Source organism: Austrofundulus limnaeus, unplaced genomic scaffold (assembly GCF_001266775.1).
Source record: "Austrofundulus limnaeus strain Quisiro unplaced genomic scaffold, Austrofundulus_limnaeus-1.0 Scaffold10, whole genome shotgun sequence".
Taxonomy (NCBI): Eukaryota; Metazoa; Chordata; class Actinopteri; order Cyprinodontiformes; family Rivulidae; genus Austrofundulus; species Austrofundulus limnaeus.
This window is the reverse complement of record NW_013952412.1, coordinates 2,841,997-2,852,482: the sequence shown is the minus strand read 5'-3', so window position 1 is coordinate 2,852,482 and position 10,486 is coordinate 2,841,997.

Here is a 10,486-nt window from a genome sequence, read left to right as displayed (position 1 = left end):
TGTGTGTGTGTGTGTGTGTGTGTGTGTGTGTTGTTGTTGCAGAACAGCCTTTCCCAGACCAGTGATAAGTGTCACCTCAGTGGGGGCTTTGGCACCTGGGCTGCTGTAAAGGACGGGGTGAGGGGGACGGAGTGAGGCGTGAGAAGTGGGCTTCACAGCTCGACGACGAKAGGAGATGATCTGAACCTCCTGATGCCTGAAGACACAATCCTACCAGAGGTTTGTGGAGCACAGAAAGAGAGGAAAGGACTGATCGTTTCTATCACTGTTATCAAAACACTGGGATTGCATGACTCGGTCACAGGAGAATTGAAAACAGGGTTTTGTCCAAAAAAAAATTGTTTTTGAGCAGAAGCTGGACTCTCTCCCACCCCCCACACACGCAGCCCCAATGCAGAAAGGWTGAATTGTGAAAGACTTTAAGGCTATTTAAGGAAAACTTTAAGAGCAAATTTTAAATTGTGAAATAATCATTTTCTTTATCATTTAAATTCATCTTTTACTTGATTTTTCTGGGTATCATTTTATAGATTTGTGCATTTTTTACACTTTTAGTTATAGAAGTTATTTATTTATTACTAATTCTGAACAATTTATTTGTACTTTTATTTTATTCTATATGATCTGTTTTTCGATGTGAAGGACTTGCGAYGGGTGTACCCCACTGTGACTGTTGGATATGGGCACCAATGACCCCCGTGACCCTGAAAGGAAGAAGCGGGTATGGATGGATGGACAAATGTTTACCTTCATATTTACCGTAAAACCAGTTTTACACAGAATTTAGGTTATTTAATTTTTWWAAAAATATCCCAACTGAAAACAAMTATGTGACCCATCACATTGAAACGAGGATCAAGTCCAAAACTGGACTGTGGAAAAATAGGCAGCTATTTAGGTTTTGATTTAAACGTGTGCAAAAATTGCATTTTGTCAAAATATAATGAATAAATGCCTTATCAATGTATCATTTGAATGAACTGTTTGAAATACAATACTAAAAAAAATTGAAGCATTTTTTGAGCAGTAACAACAAAAAAACTGATTTTGAGGAAAAATGCCTTAAAATTTAGAATTTTCCCCCGAGTTAGCAATGTCTTTGTTTCTTTCCAACTGGGAAAGCTTAATATACAAAAACTATTTGAAATTTACTTTTTATATTAACATCAAAAAGTACTCAATAAATTTACATAAAATTAGGATTCAGACCAAACAGTAATGTATTATCAAAACCAACAAGACATCTTTGGATAAGCTGACGATATCTGAAGGATCCGGGTATCAAAATGTAGCTTTTAAAGCCAGGAATCTGAAAATGTAATTACCGGTAGGTCATTTTGTCCACATGAAGAGTTTACGTGACGTTCAGCGATCCGGCGATGAGTTCAGACTCAGCTCAGTACCCCTGCAGTCGTCAGGTGAGAATTAGCAGCAGACTCATCCATCCACCTGCTTTCTGGGTTGTGTGAACATTTACTGTTGAACATCATTTAAAAAAACAGAACCCTGCCATATAGTACATGTTATATTTTATTTTTCTATTATATTTGCTCCTGCAGATACCATCTCTGCATTTAGATTTATTATTGTGGGGGGTATRTTTTGGGTATATAAGTTCTGGTTTGTTCAAATTTGCTGCACAAAAAACATTTTATTGAATTAATTTCAACATTAATGGATTTGCGTTTACAATATCTTAAAAAAGACTTGCCTTTAAGGAATCTGTTTCTTTTTACACAACATGAGCTCCCTTGGGAACGTCCTATTAAACTACTGACAATTCACTATTTGTTTTTCTACTTGTCGTGGTTCATGAAGTGAAACGTGAAGCGTAAAGAACAGCCCGTCTCTTTCCCTGCATCCTCGCTGCTTCGCAAAACTCAGGATCCAACAGTGCTGCCATTGTTTTGTTTATTATCCACTTTATTCTTAGTCAGTGAGTAAATAAGGAGGGTTTCTGGAGACGGAGAGGATTCTGGTCGGGTGAATCAGAAGAAAGAAAGTCAAAAATTCCACACGGTGTTTGAAGTGGACTGAACGATAAAACTAAACTGGTACCACAAAACAAAGTCTTGTTTTTTCAGACCTTTATTTAGTAATCAAAACAATCACATTAACCTCTCAGAATAATCAGGAGAAAGTTTTCAAAGTCAACTGTTAAGGATTGTTATGCAGTTTGTGGGATGTTGAGTCAAACTGCTAATGCCGGCACCATGCAGGGGATGATGAGAGGTTTTAAATAAGTCATTAAATATGTCCTTTAAACTCTTTAACACATCCATTTCTTTTTAGCAGATACATGCTAAAGCAAGGAAGGCAGAGGTTCATTTTTTTACTCTTCTTGTCTTTATTCCTGCTTTCCCTGCATCATCATCTCATCTGGGTGTGAAGTATTGCAGCTCCTTCATTAACTGTAAATTTCTTTCACACTTGCACACCAACAGAAAACTGTCAAATTAGGATAATTATATGAGCTAATTTCTCAATTATCACTTATGTTGTGTGTTAAGAGGAGTGTTGACTGACTTGTGAAAATGTAAACTGTAAAGGTGAAACTGCGTGACGGTATAAAGGTACAAAGGAAGGTGAAGGTGTGTTTGTCGTTCCAGTGCTAAAGGGAAGTGTTGGTGCTTATCAAAGAGCAGGACAAGTCGACGTCTACCTGCTGAAAAGCTGCCAGCATCTTCACTGAGCTGTTACACTTCCAAAGTGTGTGTGTGTGTGTGTGTGTGTGTGTGTGTGTGTGTGTGTGTGTGTGTGTGTGTGTGTGAGCCAAACTTATAAAACATCTCCTCAAAAGCACTGCTACTCTTTAAAGCCATCTTTTAAAATGTCAAAAACTGCCTGTCAGCAAAAGATGGCCTGACCTTTAGCGTTTCTGATATACTGTCGGACACAAACACACAATTATTTTTTTAACTTTGCTTTGATCAAAGACTTGTCAGATAGAGATTTACATCCAAGACGATTTATGTGAAGGACGACGCCATCGTGCTGCAGCAGACTTTCAAATGTCAGGTTAATAACTGCTGTCAGTTGTTTGGGGGGGCTGAAATGTTCRCAAAAATCCACTGTTCATCAAGTTTTGTGCCCAAAGAACTGAGTTCATTTGAAGTTAACAGGAAACAAAAATGGAACCAGAAACAAATTGGAAAGATGTGTTAAGTTTTATGGCTTTTTTATTTTACATTCTGGGATCTGTGATATTGTGTCATAATTTTTATTTACTGTTTTTAAAAATTACATTCTTTAAACATCTTTTTTTGTCTTATTGTATTTCCTTCAATGTCATTTTCTTAAAAGTTGTAACTTGTAGGAGTGAACTTAAAGTGAATTAAGCTTTTCACACATCTCTCATACACAAGGTTATGAGGAAACTTTTACCAAGGTATTTCTCATTACTTGTTAATATCTTGACTGTGCAAAGTGAAAGGTGACACAATAAGTGAACGTTCAGACGAGTTCAAGTTGATTCATAAAAGACTATGAATCACGAACAGAAGAGATTGTTCTGTCCATTATCTGATTAAGAGAACTGAGGGGTTCTCTTCCACGGTTAGAATGACCTGTCATGGCCTAAATAGAGTTCAGTTTGTGACAGAGTTCCTGTCCTCTCGTCAGGCCTGTCCGAGGCCTGCTTCGAGGCAGTAAATCTTGTTTCTTCACTCGAGGTGACCCCTACAAACTCATAATTTTTGTGTTTTTTCTGAATTAAAAAAATGAAGAAGCACTCTCCCAACGATGACCTATGGACCCTGAGGTCGTGCTTTTCTAACAATTGTCTGAAATCTATTAAGTATTCACACAATTGAGATCATCCAATTTTCTTCCATGTTTTTTTTTTTTTTTTGGTATATATATTCTGCAGTTTTTGCACTATTTTAAAAATGTATATTCAGCTCCTTCAGGACATTCTGGCTTTGATGTTTGGTATTTCAGCATTTAATACTTTTTGAAACATTTAGCCATTGCAGTATTTTTTTTCTAACTGAACATGAAAATAGTTCAAATCAATGTAAAACTCTTTAAAATGTTTATAAATTTTGTCTGCACTTTTCACCTTTTGTTCTGGTTTTGCTTTTTTAATGTCTTTGTGCTAATTTCAGCTTACTTCAGCTTCGTTTTAGCTAATTTTAGCTTGTTTTTTTTTTTTGCCTTTCAGTGACCTTTCTGTTCTTTTCAGTTATTCCACTGATTTAAACTTTTGTTGTGCTTCTATTTGCTTCCATCTGCTAATTTAAACTTTTTGTGCTTCTTTCAGATGTTTCCTGCAATTTAAGCTACTTTTTAGCTATTTCAGCTAATTTTAACTTTCACAAGCTAAATCCACCTTTTATGATCATTTTAGCTTCTTACAGCTTAATTCAGCAAATGTGCTCTTTCGGCTTCTTTGCTTCTTTCTGCTAAATTCGGCCCTTTCAGCTACTTTTCTGCTACATCCAGTTTTTTTCTGTTTTACAACAAATTGCAAAATTTTTGCACATCTTTTTCAAATTCTCTCATTTCTGTTTGGTTTTGTATGCCTTGCCTTCCCTCCTGATTCGTTTTTTTTTTAAATCTTTGTTTGTCAATAACTGAAAAGAAAACGATCATTTAACTCAGAACTCATTTTTGTTCAGTTTCAGGTGGAAACATGGCTACTTGTGTGGAGTTACGATTGATCTGTAGGTGGTCTTTTAATGTGACCCCGGACAGATTTGGATGTGGAGTTCAGAAACATGTGCATTCRAAACTATGCACAAAAAGAGGAGCTGCCAATCAAAAGTCATTTCTGAAAAACGATCTCACAGGAGGATGGGTAGCATTGAATTTGAGACTTCCTTATTGTTGCGACCTTTGACCGTGACCCCCTTCTCCCCACACACACACACACACCTCCCTGTACAACCTGCCCACCTGTTAACCTGGACTTCATGCATGTGACCCATCAGCACTTCAGAGGAAGTTCTGACTGAAAGTCATCTGTGGGGGGTTAAAGCGTGAGGCGTTACTCTGCGACAGAAAGTGAGACAAAACGATCTGAATGAGGGTGAGAGAAAGGGAGAGAGGAAGCAGGAGTGATTCATGCTGTAACACATCAATGACACAGAGGAGGAGTGGAACAGGCCTGACTTTCCAGCAGCGGTGGGGGTGGAGTGGTGGGGGGGGGGGATGCAACAAGTGATCTAATTAAAGGGAACCAAACCAGAGTGCAGTTCAGCTGTTATAAAGATCAACAAAATGTGTATTCACAACAAACAAGTGTGCATTCTAAATAAAACTACAGAAATTACATTTCCTGCAAAAAGGCCACATGAATGCCCAATGCTGAAAGCTGTTGAAATCAAGCTAAAAACGGTTTAATAACAAAACTTTTAATGAGTTGAATTTGAACATCTGAGTTTGGCTGAAGGTTGAGCAAAAAAAAAAAGTAGCTAACATTAGCACAAAGAAACTAAGAGTAGATTAAACAAATTAAAATTAACAGATGGGGGAATGAGAGTGAACATTTTTTTAATTAGCAAAAAACAAGAAAAGTAGTACAAAAAAATGCAATTTGTTTGGAAATTAAAGGGAGCTGACTGGCCCAAAATAGTTTAAAACATAACTGAAATGGCTGAAATTTGCACAAAGAAATGGAAAGAGCATGTTGCTGAAATGTGCAGTAAGAAGATGAAATTATCACAAAAAGGTAAGTTTAGCAGAATAAAGCTAAAATTAGCAACAAAAAAAAAAAGTACCTAAAACCGCATGAGCAGAAAGAATCTGAAAGAGCACAAAAAACTAAAAGAAAAGGTCAGATTGATAGCTAAAAGACTAAAATTAACAAAATAGAGTACAAAAGGAAAGTGAAATAAGCAGAACCAGAACAAAAGGTAAAACGTAAAGATTTATGTACATTTTAAAGGGTTTTAAGGATGCTAAATGGAGGGAAAAAAATGTCAGAAAAAGCAAAATATCTCAAAACGAATACATTTCAGAAAAACCAAAAGTCACAGCCAGAATGATTGTTTTGATGTATAAATTGTTGAAACTGAACAAAAATTGCAGAATAAGATATGTGCTGAAAAACACTCAGAAGAAAAAAATGATCTCAGTTGTGTGAATCAGACTTAAGGAAATAATGTGTATATTTGATATACAGTATTAGATATTTTTGTGTGCCAAACCAAAAACATACATCCACTAAAGAATCAAAGACACGAGGCCCTGTTCACAGAGAAATGTCTGACTGCAATAAACTCTACAAACAAAAACAGGAGAGAAGCTGGGGAAAAAAAGAGAAAGTGGCGAAAGTGCGAACAAAACCAAATGAGACATCAAGAGATTAAAGATGAAAGAAATAAACAATAATTGAAAAGTGGTTTTGGGGGCTCAGAGTTTGCAGCTGCATTGTTGACAGAAACATGTCGAATGATGCTACAGTTTGCACGCATACATGCAGACTGCAGAGAGAGATGCTTTGGTTCACCATAACTAGTTAGGGATGCTGTGGTCAGTCGTGCCGTGTTTGCTGAATGTTTGCTATGATTCAACTGCTGTTGCACAACTCACACTCCCACATACACAGATACATTGTCTTCATCGCTGYCTGCTCGCATGCAGGCTTTTTTTCTGCAGCTGTCAACCCAGATAACTTTTCAACTGCTCAGAACGCAACCAAGAGACAAAAAGCAGAAGCTTCATTATCAGGCCTGGGAAGAAGTATCTTTACCCCAAAGGGATGCGCTGGAGGCTGCGAGCTCCTGCAGAATTAGCGTGTTTRCAAATTCTGCTTATCCTTCAGAGGTCAAACCTGGATAATTTCAGTTATTAGGCCATGAACTGTACTGGCGTACGGTTTTAGGGTTTTCACTCCAAAAACAGAGCTTGATGAGGAAAGAAAGGAGGAGCGATAAAATGCAGACAGGCTAAATAACTAGAATCCTTGTTTAGTTAATAACCGACTTAAATATTTACAAGAGCGCAGCTGTTTGTTTAGGCTTGTTATTGTTACTTAGCTAAATGCTAACTTGGCAAAAATTCGGCGAGGTCTAGGTCTAGTCTCAGTTGGATGCATTCAYTCTGCTGCAGAAGTGTTTCTTCTGGTTAGTAAGAACCCTAACCCTAACCGTAGGCTTCCTCAGTATGGCATCAAGGTCTGCAGAGGCCTACTAATGAAGCACTTCTTGAACCAGGGCAGCTCCTAAAACATGCAGGAAACTGGCCCTTGAGGACCAACTTTGGACACCAGTGCCCTAGACATTTGGGGGCCCTAAGCAGAAAGTGTATCAGGGGCCCAACTTTGACATAAGTAGACAGTAAAAGATACATAAAAACAATAAACTTTGTGCATAAAATCCTACCTGTAGTGTACTGTAGTTTATCGCTAACTGAGCACACTCACTAAATGCTGTATGAGTGTGTGGAGGGGTGACTGTATGGAGTTAAACCAGTGACAGCTTACATTGACATTGAAACAGAGATTTGACATTAAAAAACACAACACTGAAAAAGAAAACATTGAAAAAAAACACTGAAAAAGAAACATTGAAAAGATTTTTGGGATTGTAACTTCAAAATGTCAAAATCTGTTCAATGTTTCTTTTTTCAATGTTTCATTTTTCAATGTCAAATCTCTATTTCAATTTCAATGTAAGATGTCACTGGTTTAACTCCATATGACTGAGGACACAGATTGGGTTGTGAAGAGCTTTGAGTAGGTTGGTTAGAAATGTGTACGGTAAATACAGTCCATGTATCATACATGTATCTTGGTCTGAATCCAAGTATTAAATCATGGAATTATTTCATTAAGTTTATTTGCAGTTCTAAACATTTTCAATGTAGAGATGCATCTCTCCTACAGCACAATTATTGACAAATGTCCAAATATGCAATTCAGGCGATGATTTTTCACGGCTTTTAGTACAGCCTTAAGCAACGTTTCTTTCTTTCTTTTTATTTTTATAAACAAGGTTTCTTACTGAGGAGTTGGCAACAGTGGTCAGTTGCTCAAAGTCTCACTCCATGCTCARGTTAAAACTTGAGAGTCCTGGTAACTGACTGCAGCGTGCAAGGCTAGCAGTAGGCTGCAATAAACAACAATACGGTACCTGTTTGTCTACAGAAAGTGCAGGACTAAGATCTGGGAGGTCCAGTGTTGGTCTTTTACCTCTGATAAAATGTTTGGACAGATGTTAAGTCCTTGGTTGCACTCTATTTATTTATTTATTTATTTATTTATTTATTTATTTATTTGGTCAAATTTAGTTCGCCTCCTCGCTTGAATCCAGCTGTTAGCTAGCATCTTAGCTTGGGAGAAGTGACAGAAAAAAACACCCCTTCCATGTGGGGACAACTGTCGTACAATGTTTTGTGGTCCTCCTGGTGGTGTTTGATATTGTTTTTTTCTGAAATTAAGTTTCAAACACAACCAACCCGGCACAGCTCCATTGAAATCAATGGAGCGCAACAAATGAGACAGCTGGAATGGGGGGTTAAACCAGCAACCCACCGGTTTATAACTCTGCCACAGCAGCCCGGCGTGATGCAGACTGAGGGATGTCTTAGCGGTTGGTGATCAGCTCTAATTTTTACTTGTTTAGCATTAGTTTCAATTTTAACATGTGTGGCGTTAGCGAAGCTTTTAGTTAGTGGATTATGTGTTAACTTTTTATTTATTTTTTTGGCTTAAAGGTGCCCACCACTGCACCTACTGTATGAGAGAGGAACCAGTAAACAAGTCGAAGTATAAATGTGTGAGTGTTTGTCAAAGGATGTTCTGCTTTTTGTTGTGGTGGCTGTTTACATGAATACATCTACGTACTAAGACACGCACAGAGACGCCAGGATGACAACTCACTGAAGRGCAAATTTTGATTTTACAGACATATCTGTGTGATGCACCACAGGAAAAACAGGCAGCTGCACTTTTCAGCAGCTTTAAATTAAAACACATGCAATGTTTTCACTTCTGAAACAGTCTTTCTTTCTTTCTTTCTCTCTCTGTTTCTTTCTTTCAAGCCAGGAATGTTAAAATATTCTAATTAGGTTCATATTATGGAGTCAGCTGAACTAACAGGCTTTCTTTCATTTTTCCCACTGAACTCAGATTTTGGAGATAGTGAGATGTGATGGCAAACACATTAGGACACATAAATACAAAAGGAGACAGGAGGGATTGGGGTGGGGGTGGTGGGGGCTCCCAGGAGAGGTGTCTCAAATGAGATGGGGGCTGACATATGGCCAGCAGACCACGGCGCTGGGTGGGGCAGCGTGTGTGTGTGTGAGGGTGGGGCTGCTGAATGGTCTGATGAGGGTGCAGATGAATAGATGAGTGGTTAGAGACAGTTGAAACTCAGTATTCATTTTCACTGTTGGCCTGCTGCTGTCGGAGTGACGTGTGTCTGTGTGAGCGTGCCGTCCTGTTTCCCATTGATTTCCTTAACATTGAATCTTAATAAAACCATTGTTTATTGTTTAGGCTTGTTCTGTAAAAATATTAGGAACACTTCATGTACTGCTCATAGTTTTTGAACAGCCTCAGTTCACAAGGAATAAATATCCTTTTAACGTTGAAGAACTTACAGCTTTCCAAGTGGGGCCAAGTTCAAATGAGATTACTGTTGCCTTAAAACAACTTTAAGTAAATTGTGTTTGGTAGGTTATTTCTTTGTTGCAACAATGCTTCTTGGCAATAAATCTTATACCGTTGGAAAGTCTGTTAATTTCCCTTTTAAGCGGTGCCACATTTGCGAGGAACATGCATTTGTGGGGTGAGCAGTAGAGCTCAGAGTATGTGGGTCCTGCACATGAACAATTTGCCAAATCTTCTCTGCCAAACAGCTTATTCTGCTGTTATTTACTCTTGTTTTGAGCTTCTGCTGCTGTCAATCAGGTGCTGTGTGTATGATTTATTGCCAAGAAACAAAGAAATAATCCACCAAACACAAACTTACTTACTAAGTATATTTTAGTGATTTGTGCCAGTGATTTTATAAACCTTTACACTTTTGTCAGTTTTTAACAAAATGTTTTTTTTTCAGCAGAATTGTAATAATCCAACAGAAAGTGCTTTTAGCTACAGCTAGCTTCTCCTGCTGCTATGTGTTGCTAAATAACTAGAAAGAAAAATCCAAGTTAATAACTATATAATTGAAAATAGAAAGGATCTGACGGTAAAAGTTCAAGTTTTAAATGTTTGACGTGATTTTTTTTACCGTCTTGTTTTTGCTGCAGTTCATTCACTTGAACTGAGGTTTTAGTTGTTGTTGTTGTTGTTTGTTCCCTCTTGGCTGGTCTGGCTGAGTGATGGACACAGTATCCTCAGCTACAGTACAAACAAACCTCTGTGAATCAAAGACCAAAGGAGAACTGGATAAAGTAGGAGCAGGTCGTCTCGGAAGGTCAGCCTCCTTTCATCAACATGTGGGAATTCCTCTACTCTGCCAGGCAATTCCTAAGCATAAACACATACAAACACACACACACACACACACACACACACACACACACACACACACAC